Below are 17,125 nucleotides of genomic sequence, written 5' to 3'. Positions count from 1 at the left end.
AACGGAAATCACAGTGGCTGTCAGACGGCAAGGACGGGACAAAGACGGGTCTCGCCCAGCGCTGCTAGGGATGGGAGGCGCATGGCCACTCGGAAAACAGTCTGCTGTTTCTTAAAACTAAACATGCATTTATCATATGACCCTGCAGCTGCACTCTTGGGCATTTATCTCAGAGAATGAACACTTAACGTTCACACAAAGACCTGTACGTGAATTTCAGAGCAATTTCATGCATAAACTGGAAACGACCCAGATGTCCTTCACTGGGTGAATGGTTAACCACACTCCGGTCCACCCACCCCACAGAACACCCCTCAACGATGAAAAGAGCCCACGACAGATGCACGGCCGGGATGGATATGGACGGTGCTCTGCTCTTCCCCCAGTCACATCCTGCGTGGCCCGGTCCACCCAGCATTCTCAATGGGGTGGGGGTGGGGTGAGGAAGGAGGTGGCCAGGGCCACATAGGGCAGCCGAGGGTCCTCGACTGTGGTGGTCACACCGTTCGACACAAATGATCAGATCGCACCTGTGTGCGCACACCCTTGGGTGTACGTAAAACTGGTAAAATCTGAAAGGGTCAATGGAGTGCGTCCACGCCTGTGTCCCAGACTAGACTCTGCACCACAGCCATGTGCCCTTGGGGACAGGGGAAGGGTTCGGGGCTTCCCGAACCCTTTCTCCTCAAACTGAAATTTTAAAAGTGTGAAGGGACTTCCCTGGCGGTCCAGTGGTTAAGACTCCGTGCTTCCACTGCAGGGGACACGGGTTCAGGGAACTAAGATCCCCGCAAAAGATAAAAAATTTAAAAAAGAGTGAAAAAGCAAGCCACAGAGTACGAAATGGTAAAAACAACTGATATAAAAAGAACGACTAAATGGGACTTCCCTGGTGGTCCAGTGGGTAAGACTCCGCACTCCCAAGGCAGGGGGCCCGGGTTCGATCCCTAGTCGGGGAACTAGATCCCACGTGCCACAACGGAGATCCCGTGTGCGACGACTAAGACCCAGCACAGCCAAGATAAATAAATAAATAAACACTTAAAAAAAAAAACCTCACTAAGAAACCTCCACCAAATTGGAAAATGGGCCGAAGACTTCAGGAGCCCCTTCACATCAATACACACAATGAGGGGCCCCAGGTCAACAGTCATCAGGGAAATGCACACGCGACCCAAAACACCGGCACCTGCCCGCCCACCCGTGGGGAGACCGAGCATTAGGGAAGGCGCGGGGTGACCGTGACTGTCCCTGCTCACGGGGGTGCCCGTGGACCATACACCTTCCACCAGCCGCCCACTCCAGGCACTGTCCCCAACAGAAGCGTGTCCGGGCCCCACACTGGGCCTATATGGGGGACAGCGCTACAGAGGATATTCCCAGGACAGCTGGCCAACTGGGACCTGGGCTGGGGACTCGAGTGCCGCATCCACACCGATCCCCTGAGGCTTCAGGCTGCGCTTGGTCACAGAAGCAGAAGCGTGGACTCAAGAATTAAGGGCGCTAACAGCCTCCCCAGCACCTGGCAGCAGACTGGGGAGGGGCAGCGTCGCACAGCCCGCACTTAGCACGCGTCAGGATGCGCTCTGAGACCAGCCCTGGGCCCCTCGGCCGCGCTCGCACCCAGCCGGACACGCTCACAGGTCCTTCCAGACGCACAAGCCTCTCAAAGCCAATGCAGGGCTGGTGTTACGGGTCCCCGGCCCTGAGGGGCCCCTCCTCCAGGCCCCAGTCTCTCACCGTGCCCCAGCCTGAGCCTCCTGACGGCCCACAGGTCTGGGGAACCCGCCATGAGCAGCCCCTCCTGTGGCCCCGGCCCCCAGCAGCCCCCACAGCGCTCGGCCTCAGGGCTCCCAAGGACCCCTAGGAAGTGCCGCTGCACCGGGAGCGCCCTCAGCACCGGTCACGGCCGCCGTGGCGCGGCAACCCCGACACCACAACTGTCACCGAGGCAGACCTGGGCTGCGTGGCGCGGCAACCCCGACACCACAGCCGTCACCGAGGCAGACCCGGGCTGCGTGGCGCGGCAACCCCGAGACCACAGCCGTCACCGAGGCAGACCTGGGCTGCAGGAGGCCAGCGTCTCCCGCGCCCCCCACCCACCAGCAGCACTCACGGCCCTGCTCCTCCCAGGCTGGCATTGGAGGGAAGGGCGGCGGGTGACCCACACAGCTACCAGGTGCCCACCTCACGGGCAGGAAGCAGCGGCCGGGCCTAGTTGGTGCGAAGGCCCAGAGGAGCACACCTGGCAGCTGTGAGAACCGGGGAGCAGGTAAGGGCGGGAGTGAGGAGACCCACGGCATGGCTGGACCCTCATCTCAAGGAGGGGCAGTGACAGCACCAGAAGTGAGGCCAGAGTGCCATCCTGGGGCCCCTCCCTCCAGCCCACTCCTGCCCCCAGCCCCCACTGGGTCTTCATCTTTCACAGGGCCTCTACCTGCTGCCCTGCTCCTAGTCGGGGGTCCAGCCCCTCTCCGCACTGCAGCCCCAGGGCATTGAAATCGCAAGGCTCAACCCAGTCTCCCCCGTGCGTGAAACGGTCCTAAGGCCCTGCTGGCCCCATGAAAGGTCCATGCTTCTTACACAGCCCATGACATCCTGGGCCCAGGGCCTGCGTAGGATCCCAGCCAAGGCTCAGCAGCCCTGCCCATCGCCCCACTGTCCAGCCAGGCTAGACCTCGTGTCGGTCCTGCATGCCCTGCCTCTCAGGTCTGGAGGAACAGGGGTCCCTGTGCCTGGGATGGGCTCCTACACAGGCTTCCCCACGTATTGGGGTGCCCTGTTAAAAACTTTTTATTGTGAAGTGTGATACTGTGAAAATTAATAAACAGAAACCTCATTTAAACTGGAGTCAGGGGAATTCCCTGGCGGTCCAGTGGTTAGAACTCCACACTTCCACTGCAGGGGGCCTGGGCTCGATCCCTGGTCAGGGAACTAAGATCCCGCTAGCCACAGCCAAAAAATAAATAAATAAAAATTAAAAATAAATAAAATAAAATGGAGTCAGGAGGCCAGAAGGGGGAGCTCTCACACCCTGTCACTCCACCTCAGCTGCAGACCCAGCAGGAGGAAGGTTACCGCTTACTACCCAGCAGGAGGAAGGAAGATTTTCTCCCCGCCCGGCAACAGCTCAACCAATGAAAAACCACTAAACTTCAAACTCCCAGTTTCCTCCAATGGACTCTGTTTAGAACAGCCCCTCCCAACTCCCCTTCTCCTCTATAAAAGAGTTTCTTCTTTTCGTTCTCCAGACTTGCCTGTGGCTCCCCATGGATTGCAGGTCCTCAATTGCAATTCTTTGCTCCTCTAAAATAAACCCATTTTCCTGATAAAATAACTGGCTGTTTTAAGTCAACAATACAAGTACAGGGGCTTCCCTGGTGGCACAGTGGTTGAGAGTCCACCTGCCGAGTTCGTGCCCCGGTCTGGGAAGATCCCACATGCTGCGGAGCGGCTGGGCCCGTGAGCCATGGCCGCTGGGCCTGCGCTTCCGGAGCCTGTGCTCCGCAACGGGAGAGGCCACGGCAGTAAGAGGCCCGCGTACTGCAAAAAAAAAAAAAAAAAAAAAAAAAAATACAAGTACAGAAAGTGCAAAAAAAACAATGCACATAAAATGGAAACACAAAACCACGTGAGCTCCACCCCATGAGGGTGCCAAGCAGCTCCCCAGAGCCCTCCTTCCACTCCCCCTCGCAGTGGTCACCACCTGGCTTCTCTTTACGCCTGCACACCCCCATACACCTTCGGAACAGCAGAGCGCAGTGCTGGCCGGCTGAACGTCCAGCTGGGGCTGGGCCTCATGCTCTGAGCTACCTCACTCCCATCATGGGCGTGGGATCCACCCCTTCTGAGGTATGTGCCCTAGGCTTTCTGCCTTGGGCTGAGTAACAGTCCACTACAGGCCTGTTTACACAGCTCGGGGTACACTTCTGAGGGCCTAGGGCAGCTTGGGTGTGGGCCTGTGAATGACAGGCTGACGTGAACACCCTGTCCACAGACACTGGTGCACAGCAGCCAACTGCAGCCTATATGACATGAATCAATGGATGCTACAACTACTTTTCAAAGTGGTACAAGTTTACAGTCCCAACAGCAATGGAGAAACATTCCAGTTGGTTTATACAAAACATATTCGTTTCCTCACTCTGGTGTGTGGGCCGTGGTATCGCCCTGCAGCCAATTTGCAGTTCTCTAAGAATTAATCAGATGAGACATCTTTCTAAAGACTAGTCTCCTATATTATCTTCTAAAAGTAGCATAGTTTCCATCACATCTAGGTCTGTAGTCCACCTGGAGCTAGTGTTTGTGTATAGTGTAAAGTAGGGAATCTATAGTGGTTTAAAAATATGCCCACAAGTTATTTGACACTCTTCCCTTGAAAAGGTGGAGCCTAATTCCCCTCCCCTTAAATGTGGGCTGCACTTAGTCACTTGCTTATAATGAATACAGAGTGTGGCAGACGTGACAGTGTGACACCCAAGATTAGGATGTGAAAGGCACTGTGACTGAGACATCCCTGCTCTCCCTTTTAGGTCATTCACTCTGGGGGAAGCCAGCCACCTCCCACTGGGACCGGCAAGGGAGCCAGCTTGGAAGCAGACTCCCCGCCCCAGTCAAGTCTTCAGAAAATGTGTGAGATCCTGAGCTAGAATCATCCAGCTGAGCTGCTCCTGGACTCCTGACCCACAGAGATTGAGATAATAAATGCTGGGTTTTTGTTTGGATTTTGAAAAAACATTTATTTCTTTTGCTGTGCCAGGTCTTCGTTGCGGCACGCAGGATCTTTGTTGCTGCGTGCGGGATCTTTTTTTTTAGTTGCGGCATGTGAACTCTTCATTGTGACACGTGGGATCCAGTTCCCTGACCAGAGATTGAACCTGGGCCCCCTGCATGGGGAGCGCAGGGTCTTAGGCACTGGGCCACCAGGGAAGCCCCAATAAATGTTGTTTCAAGCTGCTATATTCGGAGGCAATTTGTTACACATCAATAATAACTAGTACAGGCTCCAGTTGCATTTTTCTTCCACATTTATATCCAATTGTCCCAGCACCATTTATTTAAAAGCTGCTTCTTGGGATTTCCCTAGCGGCGCAGGGTTAAGAATCCGCCTGCCAATGCAGGGGACGTGGGTTCGATCCCTGGTCCGGGAAGATCCCACAGGCTGCGGAGCAACTAAGCCCATGTGCCACAACTACCGAGCCTGCGCTCTAGAGCCCACGAGCCACAACTACTGAGCCCACACGCCACAACTACTGAAGCCCGCGCACCTAGAGCCCGTGCTCCTCAACAAGAGAAGCCACTACAATGAGAAGCCTGCACACCACAACGAAGAGTAGCCCCCATTCAGCGCAACTACAGAAAGTCCGCGTGCAGCGTCGAAGACCCAACGCAACCAAAAATAACCAAAAATAAAATAAATAAATATTTTTAAAAAAAGGTGCTTCTCTCCACGCTGTTCTGCAGCACCACCTTGGTAATAAATTAAGTTCCCATACATGTGTGAATCTGCCCGAGCCTCGTGACTCTGTCCCATCCGCCCGAAGCCTGTGCCACAGCGTCCTCCCACTGTAGCTTTGCAACGAGTCTCCTCTCTGGCTTACTTATTCCTACTCATCTTCTGGCCTCAGTTTCCTTCCTGACCCCTCCCATGAGATCTGTGTCCTTTTTCAGTGATCTCAATACTCCTCAAACTTCCCTCAGCAGTAGAACCATAGGAAATTGAAGCTATTTCAAAGCTGTGACCTACAAAAATGAAATTTCATTTGGCTCTGTTACAACTGCCCAGCTGACAATCCTGTGAGGAAGGAGGACCCCAAGACGCTGGCACGTTTGTGCACACGGTGCTTGCAGCCCCCTAGGTCCCTGGGCCAGAGCAGGCACTGGGGATCCGTTTGGACCACGTGAGTGAGGGACTGCCAGCAAGGTGTGGCAGCACTGTTGTGGGGGCTGGAGAACCTGGGCGGGCCCCTCCCCAGAAGCCAGGGGCACTCCAAAGCTCCCTCGTCCATTTCCCTTCCCTTTGCCACCCAGCTCTGAAAGAAATCTAATAAACTAACTCACAGCAAGGTGTCAGAAGTCTAGATGGCCAAATGAAAGAAGTTGGGCAGCTGGAGGCATCTGCATTTGAAAAGAGATTCAAAGAGAACTGAGGATAAAAGCCACCCTGGTGGTCCAGTGGTTAGGACTCTGTGCTCTCACTGCCGAGGTCCGGGGTTCAATCCCTGGTCAGGGAACTAAGTCCCACAAGCCACGCAGTGCAGCCAAAAACAAACAAAAAAACAAAAAGCCAACCCACGCTCAGCTAGGAGGAGAAAGGACGGGCTTCCAGAGGCCTGAGCACCACACCTTCCTAAAGGCCAGGCCACAGGCTTGATCCCGGCTGCCGCGGTGCTGCACGCAGCCTCTTTGGCTTCATGACTCTGATGGGCCAGGACCTCACCGTGTAGATTTGGAAATGAAGGTCTGTCAAGTACAGCAGTGTTAAAACCAAAATAACAAAAGTGGGCTCTGGAGGGGACAGCATTGTGACCCTGGGTTTGCTCTGCTTCGAACCTCAGTCACCCACACACACATCACACACAATGATGCTGGGCCTGGGGCTGGGCAGGATGCTGCCAGAAGCACGGGGCTGGAGAGTTACGGGGGGGGAGGGGCACTGAGGCCACAAAGCTTTAGAAGAAGACATGTGTGGGGTCCAGATGACCACACTGCGACCTCCACACACCTAGCAGGAGAACTAGAGGGGCATCCAGAAGAGAGCTCATGATCAGTTTACACATTCCTGAGGTCACAGGGAAGAAGGTAGCAGCCCCAGAGCAGAGAGAGGGGCGCTGCGTGGGGGAGGTGTCCGGGCATGACCTGAGGCCAGAAACACACCAGGAGACTGGTAACACGAAACACAGCCAAATCCTGCGAACTTGAAGCCCGGTGAAAACACTCTAGGGGTGCAGGAGTTGGGACAACAGGCCCACAGATGAGGAGACGTAGTTTGTGCACAATGCCTGGCTCTGAAGACAGAAAGACTGACATCGTCTCCAACTTCTGCACCACAGGACAGTGAACTAGGGTACAGAATAGAACGTGACCCTGCTGACCGTGCAGTGTGAGAGCAAAGGCATATTCCGCTTCTGGGTATACAAGCAAAAGAACTGAAACCTGGGACTCAGCTACGGGCACACCAAAGTTCACAGCAGCGTTATTCACCACAGCTAAAAAGCAGAAACTCGAACGCCCATCGACAGATGAAGAAACAAAATGTGGTATATACATACAATGGAATATTCAGCCATGCAAAGGAATGAAATTCTGATACATGTTACAAATGTATCAGACAAAAGGACATATATTGTATGATTTCCCTTTATATAATAGGTAAATTCAGAGATAGAAAGAAGAATGGTGGTTGCCTGGGGCTGGGGGGAGGGGGAGTAAGGAAGTACTGTTTAATGGACAGATTTTCTGCTTCAGGTAATTAAAAAGTTCTGGAAGGGCTTCCCTGGTGGCGCAGTGGTTGAGAGTCCGCCTGCCGATGCAGGGGACACGGGTTCGTGCCCCGGTCCGGGAAGATCCCGCATGCCGCGGAGCGGCTGGGCCCGTGAGCCATGGCCGCTGGGCCTGTGCGTCCAGAGCCTGTGCTCCGCAACGGGAGAGGCCACAACAGTGAGAGGCCCGCGTACCGCAAAAAAAAAAAAAAAAAAGTTCTGGAAATTGAGAGTGATGATAGTTGCGCAACACTGTAAATGTATTTAACCCTAAAAAAAAATTAGGAAGACAGACCATATGCTGGAACTTAATATAAGATTCAATAAGTTTTACAAGGAATGAAAGCATACAGAGAAAGTTCACCGACCACATTAGAATTAAACTAGAACTCAATAAAAAAAGATACCTGGAAAAATTCCCAAATATTTGGAAACTTTAAAGCATACTTCTAAATAACCTACAGGCTAAGGAAGGAATCAAGATGGAAAGTAGAACATATTTTGAACTGAATGAAAATGAAAACCTATCAAATATGTGAGATGCACTTAAAGCAGGTTTTAGAAGGAAATTTCTACCTTTGAATGCTTAAATAACAAGAAAGGTTATTTCTTTCAATGACGAAAGCTTCCAACTTAATCAATGACCAAAGCTTCCAACTTAATAAGAAGCTAGAAAAAGAGAAGAAAATTCAGCCCAAAGTAAGTAAAAAGAAATAATAAGAACAAAAACTAATGAAATATAAAATAGACAAAAAGAGAAAAATATTGAAACTAAAAGTTGTTCCTTTGAAAATGTTGATAAAATCAATAAAACTCTTGCTGAACTGATCAAGAAAAGAAGACAAAAATTACCAATAGCATGAAAGAAAAAGGGGATATCACTATAGATCCTACAGACAACTAAAAGGATAAAAATGAGAATGTTCTGAACAATTTATGATAATAAACTTAACAACTTAAGTCAGCAGTCGACAAACTACAGCCTATGGACTGAATCGGCTACCATCTGTTTTTGTAAATAAAGTTTTATTAGAATACAACCATGCTCATTTGTTCATGTATTGTCTATGGCTGTTTCATGGTACAGTAAGAGATGAGTAACCACAACAGAGACCATATGGCCTGAAAAGCCTAAAACATTTACTATTTGGCCCTTTATAGAGAAAAATTGCCATGCTTGACTTAAGATAAATGGGCAAATTACCGGAATGAAACAAATTATCAAAATGGGCTCAAGAAGAAACAGAAAACCTGAACAGCCCTATATCTATCAAAGGAATTAAATTTCCAGTTAAAAACTTTCCCACAAAGAAACTCCAAGCCCAGATGGCTTTACTAGCAGATTATAACAAACATTTAAAGAAGATATAATACAGAACCTACAAAAATGCTTTCTAAAAATAGAAGAGGAAGAAACACATCCCAACTTGTTTTATAAAGCCAGTATTACCCTGACTCCAAAGACAAAGACACAACAATTTAAGAATACCAGACTGATTTCTTCATGAATAGTTGCAAAAATTCTTTAAAAAACATTACTAAATTGAATCCAGGAATATATAAGAAGGATAATACATCTTGACCAACTGTGGTTTATTCCAAGAATGAAAGATTGGTTTAACATTTAAAAAATTAACATAGGGGACTTCCCTGGTGATGCAGTGGTTAAGAATCCGCCTGACAATGCAGGGGACACGGGTTCGTGCCCCGGTCCGGGAAGATCCCACATGCCACGGAGCGGCTGGGCCTGTGAGCCATGGCCGCTGAGCCTGCGCGTCCGGAGCCTGTGCTCCGCAACGGGAGAGGCCACAACAGTGAGAGGCCCCCTACCGCAAAAACAAACAAACAAACAAAAACAAACAAACAAAAAAACAGAGACCTACATAAATAGATCTGTAGCTTCAATACAATCCCAATCAAAATGCCAGTAAGCCCTTTTGTAGAAATTCTCAAATTTATATAGGACTACATAATATCTTGAAGAGCCAAAATGATTTGAAAAAGAAAAACCAAGTTGGAAAATTAACACTACTTAACCTCAAGGCTTATTATAAAGCTACAATAATCAAATATGTGGGATATTAGCAATAAGATCAATGAATATAAAATAGGGAATCCAGAAATACACCCAAACATATACTGTCAATTGATTTTCAACAAGGCTGTTAAGGTAATACAATGGGGAGAGAATGGTCTTCAAAAATGGTGTTGGAATGACTGGATATCCACGGAAAACAATGATCCTTGACCTCTTGACCATAAGAGAAAGTATAAACCATAAAGGGAAAAAAATGACAAACTGAACTTCATCAAAATTAAAAGTATCTGCTGTTCAAGACCCTGGTAACAAAATTAAACGTCGGGACTTCCCTGGTGGTCCAGTGGCTAGGACTCCGTGCTCCCAATGCAGGGGGCGTGGGTTCGATCCCTGGTCAGAGAACTAAATCCCACATGCAGCGACTAAGAGTTCGCGTGCTGCAAATAAGACCCAGCACAGCCAAATTAAAGAAAGAGAGAGAGAGAGAAAGGGAAAGAGAGAGAGAAAGAAAGGGAGAAGGACAGAAGTAAGGAAAGAAAGAAAATGAAAAGTCAAGCCACAGACTGAGAACATTTTTGCAATACATGTATCTGGCAAAGGACTTGCATCCTAAATATACAAGGAATTCTTAAAGCTTGATGAGACAAACAACCCATTTTTTACGGGTAAAAGATTTAGACACATCACAAAAGAAGATACACAAATAGCCAATAAAATAAGGACATGAAAAGATGTGCAACACCATTCATCATTAAGGAAATGCCAATTAAAGGCACAACGAGCTACCAACACTCGCAAGAATGGCTAAACTTTAAAAGAATGACGAGAGGATATGGAACTGGGAATGTAAAATGATACAACCATTTTGGAAAGTAGTTTGGTACTTTTTTATAGAGTTAAACACAAATACGCATTTCAACCATCATTTCTATCAACTCAACCCAAGAGAAAGAAAGTATATGTCCACACAAAGACTTGTAGACACGAGTATTCACAGCAGTTTTATTCATAACAGCCCAAAACTGGAAAGAATCAAAATGTCCATCAACAGGTGTGTGCACAGAGAGTAAACGGTGGTGTATCTATGCGGTGGGTACCAGACATTCGGCAACAAAGACAGAACGGACCACACATACATGCAGCCATGTGAATTTCCAAAACGCTCTGTCTGGACAAAGAAGTTAGGCACAAAAGTGTTCATTCTGTACGCTTCCATTCATGTGAAATTCTTAAAAAAAAAAAAGGGACAGTGCATCTATAAAAACAAAAAGTAGGGACTTCCCTGGTGGCGCAGTGGTTAAGAATCCGCCTGCCAACGCAGGGGACACAGGTTCGAGCCCTGCTCTGGGAAGATCCCACATGCCGCGGAGCAACAAAGCCCGTGCGCCACAACTGCTGAGCCTGCACTCTAGAGCCCGCGAGCCACAAGTACTGAGCCCGTGAGCCACAACTACTGAAGCCCGTGCTCCGCAGCAAGAGAAGCCACCGCAATGAGAAGCCCGCGCACTGCAACAAAGAGCAGCCCCCGCTCGCTGCAACTAGAAGCAGCCCGTGTGCAGCAACGCAGCCAAAAGTAAATAAATAAAATAGACAAATTTATAAAAACAACGACAACCAAAAAAACCCAAAAAGCAGATCAGTGATTGCCTGGGGAAGGGAATGGGGATGATGGAAATGCTCTACATCTGGATTATGGTGGCTTTTACAAGGATGTATACATCTATCAAAACCCACCAAATTATTTTATATAGGTGCCTTTTATTGTAGGTAAACTATACCTCAGTAAACTTTGATGTAACAAAAAAAAACTATACAACCTAAGTTTTCTCCTGGCCTCTAACCCTGAGTGGTCTGGCCCCTCCTGGCCTTGCTGTCCCCTCCCACACCTCTCTCCACTTCCCACTCAGCACCAGACCGCTTCCTGCACCTCAGAAACCTCGGCTCTGTACCACAGAGGCTGGGAGCTGAGCTCTGGAACCAGACTCTGGGTCTAAAGTGGCAGCAGCTGAGGGGATTTGTCAAGTTTCTTGACCTCTTTTAAATGTTTCCTCATCTGTAAATGGAGTAACAGTACTTTCATTTTAAGGGTCTTATGAGGATTCAATGAGTTAGACAACAAAGGCATTTTTTGGTGCCTAGCACAGGAATTGGCAAACTACAGCCCACTGGCTGTTTTTGTATGGCCCATAAGCTAAGAATGGTTTTTACCTTTTTTAATGATTGGGGAAAAAATAAAAAGAATATTTTGTGACACATGAATATTACATGAAATTCAAGTTTCAGGGTCTATCAATAAAGTTTTGTGGAAACAGAGCACATGTACTTACGTATTGTCTGTGGCTACTTTTCCACAAATGGGCAGAATAGTTGCGAAAGGGACCATATGGCCTGCAAAGCCTAAAATACTTACTCTCTGGCCCTCCACAAAAAAGCTTTGCAGACCCCTGATCTACCATCCTCATCATCACTCCTCCTTTGCATCAGCTGTGCCTTCTGTCTGGAAAGTTCTTCCACCAGATCTCAGAATAGCTCTTTCCTTCTTGTAACTCAGATCTCAATTTAAAGTGTATTTTTTAAAATTTTTTTATTTATTTATTTTATTTTTGGCTGCATTGGGTCTTTGTTGCTACGCGCGGGCTTTTCTCTAGTTGTGTCGAGCCGGGGGCTACTCTTTGTTGCTGTGCGTGGGCTTTTCATTGTGGTGGCTTCTCTTGCTGCGGAGCACGGGCTCCAGGCGCGCGGGCTCAGTAGTTGTGGCGCGTGGGCTTAGTTGCTCCGTGGCATGTGGGATCCTACCGGACCAGGGGTCAAACCCGTGTCCTCTGCTTTGGCAGGCAGATTCTTAAATACTGGCCACCAGGGAAGTCCCTCAGATCTCAATATAAATATCAGCTCCTCAGAGGTCTTCTGTGGTTACCTTGTCACTCCTGTCTCTTCACCCTGTTTTCATTTTTGACTCAATTTACTGTTTTCTTCCCTGAACCCGGTGCCTGACTTGCAGGAAGCACCCATAACCACAGGAGCAGATGCATTCCGGGCACTGGGGGACGGCACAGAAGGGGACGCAGGAGACGGTGAGCTTGGGACTGAGCCGGCTGGATGGAAAGGACCACCACTCAGCTGTGTGTGCAGCTGCGTCAGGGTCGGGCTCAGCACTGGGATGCAGAGCCAGCGATGGTGACACATGCATTGCTCACCCACCCGGAGATCAGCCCGGAGGAAACACAGGAGGCCTGTCGGCAACGGCAATGCTCACCGCGGGCCCTGCCAGCGCAGCGAGGGCCATTCCAACCTCCCTGACAGTGGGGAGGGTTCTGCAGGGGCTGCATCTGAGTCCTGGAGGCTCCCGGGGTTCACCTGCAACTACACCACGCTCCTCCTTCCAAAACGGGAGGAGGTTCTAGGGGGTGGGTGGGGGTGAGACTTACAAAGCACGCCACACAAAACCAACACAACAGCAACGGTCAGAGCAAAGAATGACCAAGGTCTCGCGCAGTCCTGGCAATCTCTGTGTTTGTCACAGCCGCCCAGGAAGGAAGCAGCCCAGAACCCGCCGTCCGCCGTCGGGCCTCACCACATTGCCCACACAGGGCTCCTGGCGGTGGAGCGCAAGCTCTCCTCCCCGGGACCCTCTCCCCTGGGTGTCTGGAACTAGACTTTCCTTCACTTCTCTGTCTTTTTTCTCAATCTGATGTGCTGACAAGACCTTTCCTAAGGCCACAGAGCTTGGAAAGGGACAGGGGAGGTGTACTCCCTCCCCTCCCCTCCACCACCATTGCAGGAGTTCAGGAGGGTGGTGGTCGGACACACACATGGCAAGGTGATCAGGAGTTGGGCAGGGGACGGGGGCTAGCGTGCAAAGACAGGCATGTCATTCTGCAGTCTGTGAGGAAGGATTTCCAGGAGGAGAGCACAAGAATCAGATCTGCGTTTCAGACCCCTCACTTTGGCTCAGGTGAGAAGGGTGAAGTCGAGGAGCTGAGACACGGCCAAGAAGGGCGCAGCCAGGAGCAAAGGCTACCATCCCGGACGGAACTGAGGAGCCACAGGAGCAGGCTATATGGTGGAAGGGACGGACAGGAGGGCCAGGATCCGGGGTACTGAGGAGGAAGTTCTGGGGCGCTGGAGGTGAGGGAAGACACTGCCACCCAGACGTCCTGCTTTAGTGAACAGGCGGACCATGGCAGAGGCACTGGGGTGGGGCACTCTTGGGGCACAGATGGTGTGCTGGGTCACCAGAGGTTCATCCGAGACTGAGGTTCCAGAACTGCACACAGTGGAGGCAAACTGTTGACAGACAGCAGAGATTCAAAACCCCTAGAACACAGGCCCCAACGCTGAGCCCACAGATACGAGAGCCCCCTCGCTAGGTGCCTGACAGCCCAGGCAACCTTCTGGGGAGGGCCGAGTCCAGGCAGACTAAGTAGGTAAGGGATGAGGCCAGTGGAGAGGGTCAGTGGAGCGCCCACAGAAAGGGAGGACAGACCTGCTGACGCTGCCCCATTCCAGCTCTGAGTAAGAGCTGATGGGGCAGGAGAGGCGGGGTACGGGAGCTGGCTGCTCAGAGCCCCACACAGCCACCAGGCAAGGACCCCAGCGCCAGCCCCGCACAAGATCCTTCAGGCAACCACCAGCCCCTTAGGCAACTCACTCCAGCCTGGGGCTCCCCTTGCCGCCCCTGAAGTGAATGAGGCGGCCCAGCCAGGGCACAGAGGCCCTGTACACCTCTCCCAGGGAGAGCTCCCCAATCCTGGTGGGGAGCAAAGGCAGGAACTGAGAAGAGCAGTGTGGTGCCCCTGCACCTCCACCCCCAAGCTAAGAACCGGGAGGAAAAGGAAGGCCCAGAGGTTTGGGGAGGTCCAGCCTTTCTCCCGCTTCCCCAAACCTGGAATGACTCCGTACACACCTCCCGTCTCCGCACCCACGGAAATTAATCCCACAGTCGCCTCAGCCTCTGCTCCAGGACGGCGAGGGGCCCCAGCCCGGCGTGGATACTCCCTCCCAGGCCCGAGCGCCTCCGCACCAGCACGGCCGGCACTTACCACACAGCAGCCAGTATTCCCGCCCGGACACCGATCTGTGAGCTGGAGCCCAGGATCCCCCCCACAAGTGAGGTCACTTGAACCCCTGGAAGTTTAAGGAACTTGCCCCAGAAAGGCTTCAGTTTCTCCTCTGGCCTAACTCCAAAGCCCAAAAGAAGCCTGGCAAGTCACTTCTCCGCAGGCCTTAATTTCCTCAGCTGACATGGAGGTAACTTTAGTGCTGCCTACCTGACCAACAGGTTGCAAGGCTGCAAACAACTCCACATTTAGCTAAAACGTGAACAGCCTACCGGTGGCCTTCACAGCCTGCCACTCCAGGAGCCTTCCTGACCCTCAGCACCGGCTGCCCGGGCCTCACCCACCTGCGCCCAAGCGGGGCCTGGACAGCCTCCCGCCCGGACCCGGGCCTCCCCGTCTCCCCTCACCCCCTCCCACCTCCGGCGCCTCCCCTCCCGCCAGCAGGCCCCGGAAGTCCGCGCCTGACCTTCCGCCTCGCGCCAGCAGCCACCGCGCAGTCGATCGGAGCCCGTCTGCGGGTCCGTCAGCCTAGCGCTCCTCCCGGCGCCGCGGGGGCGGGCCCCGCGCCCGGCCCTCGCCATGGCAACGCGATACTTCCGGCCCGCAGGTCCCGGAGCCGGAAGCCGCGGCTGCCAGTGGGAGCAGGGGGCGGGGGCCGAGCCGCGGGGGGCGGGGCCGAGCCGCGGGGGGCGGGGCCGAGCCGCGCGGGGGCGGGGCTTGCGCGGAGCAAGTAGAGGGAGGTTGCTGACCGCACGGTGCAAACGTCTGTGGTAGGGGCGTCCTCGGCGCGGTGGGGCCCGGTTGGGGCGGGAAGGGCAAGTAATCAAAAGGTTCCCAGGAGGGTGGTCATCTATTTACGCTGAGCTTTTAAGGAAGGGTCAGAGTTCACTCGACAAAGCAGGGGCATCACTGGTGTAGAGAAGAGCATGCGCAGAGGTGGAAGGACCCGGTGGGAAGAATTGAGGTGGTGGTTTAGGAGGGCGGGGGCCCGGTAGGGTGGTACGTGCGGTCAGTGATGAACAGTCAGGACATGAGGAGCCTTGAACGCCAAACCAAGAGCTGGGCTTTATCCTGGAAGCACAGGAGGACCAGTGGAGGAGAGGGGGTGACTTAAGACCTGTTGGAGAAAAAGACCTCTCTAATGACCCAGTGGAGCTAGGAAGCCATAGGTCGCCTGATGAGACACAAGGACCCCTCAGCTAGAGCCCTGGAAACAGACAGGAGTTGAGGAGGTGACATAGGGATCCAGAGGAAGCCAGGTGAAGTCTGAAGAAAGAGTCTGAGATAGTGGAGGGAGCCGTGTGGTACCCCACATACATCATCCATCTCAGCTCCAGGCTTCCTCCTCCGCTGCACCCATCACTCACCCCTTCCCTCAGCACCTCAGTGAGAGCTGGGCACCCACTGTAGGCTGCAGATTTTCCACCCTCTAAGGGTATAATTGGTGTGTGTTCGGAAGGGGTGCTGCTGCCGCCCAAGAAAAGCCGAAATCTTAGAGTGAAGCGATAGAAAGTCTCCCTGTGCTTCTGTGGCTTTGCTCGGGTCTGGGGTCCTAGTAGCAACACCCCACCACTGCTGGTGTCCCGGGCCAGATAATCCCTTTGCAGACTTGCCCAGTCCTCACCGGGGGGAACCCAGGCTTTGGGTCAGGGTACAGAGCACAGGCCCTGACTGACTTGAGGGGGAGAGCCACAGACTAGATGGCCAGGGAGGAGGTCAGGGGACAGAAGGTCTGGGACCCGGGAGGACCATGTCTCCGGGCAGCTGCCAAATGCATTTTTCCAGAATCGCACCTTTGGGCCAGGCCCCGTGCCTGCTAAAGCACTCAGAAGCTCTGGCCAGGGCTGACCAAGGGGTGCTGGCCCTGCAGGCCTCCCCAGGCTCAGCCTCCACTCTGTCTCCCAGAGTGCCCCTCCTCTACTCAGGCCTACCCGACTCCTGCCTGGGGAGCATCTCCCTCCTCGCCTAAGCCACGGGGCATTGGGGCTGCCTGGGAAGCCCTGTGTACCCAGACATAACACACCTGTCCTCACTCCTGCCCAGGGTGATGCCAAGTGGTTCTTGCAGGCTCCCCTGGGCAGGCACCATGACCCACAGGGCTGTGTTCTCAAGGCCTGGCCCCAAGTGGTAGCCAGTAAACACCTACAGCTATAAGGCCTCTCCTTCCATGCACACCCACCCAGGGGCACTGCCTGAGTGCCCCAGAGGACCAAGTGGCGTCCTCCTCAGGGGACAACCTCCAGAGTATCTGGACCCAGAGGACCAGAAGAGTAGAGAGGCAAACATACTTCCAGGAAGTTCTCTCAAGCCAGGGGGGTCCAGCTTACCCAGGACCACTGAGGTGCACAGGGCATAATGAGGGACTATTGTTATGGTCAGTTCCCAGGACCCACTGTTGACCAGCACCAAGGAGGGAAGGAAAGTGACCTCCAGGGCCTGGGGAGCCTTCTGGGGCCATGCAGCAGCCTGTGGGAAAATCCCTTGAGTCAACTGTATCCTTCTTTTATTTCTGAGGTTTCCTCTAGGAAGCCCTCCCAGACCACCAC

The 17,125-nt window shown here is 52.3% G+C and overlaps 1 protein-coding gene across 3 annotated transcripts in view; it reads right to left on the bottom strand.

The window, feature by feature from the left end:
- The window catches only part of PPP1R16A (protein phosphatase 1 regulatory subunit 16A), a 29,231-nt gene extending 14,029 nt beyond the window's left edge, over positions 1-15,202 (bottom strand). The window contains exon 1 of one of the 3 annotated variants that reach the window (XM_073794328.1): positions 15,046-15,202. The gene's annotated coding sequence lies outside the window, so the exon portion shown is untranslated. The other 2 variants (XM_073794330.1, XM_033843318.2) reach the window with 2 other exon arrangements.
- Positions 15,203-17,125: the final 1,923 nt, after the last annotated feature.

The sequence above is a fragment of the Tursiops truncatus genome, chromosome 17 (assembly GCF_011762595.2).
Source record: "Tursiops truncatus isolate mTurTru1 chromosome 17, mTurTru1.mat.Y, whole genome shotgun sequence".
Lineage (NCBI taxonomy): Eukaryota > Metazoa > Chordata > Mammalia > Artiodactyla > Delphinidae > Tursiops > Tursiops truncatus.
Note: the sequence above shows the minus strand (reverse complement) of the source record. Positions and strands in the feature narration are given on the sequence as shown.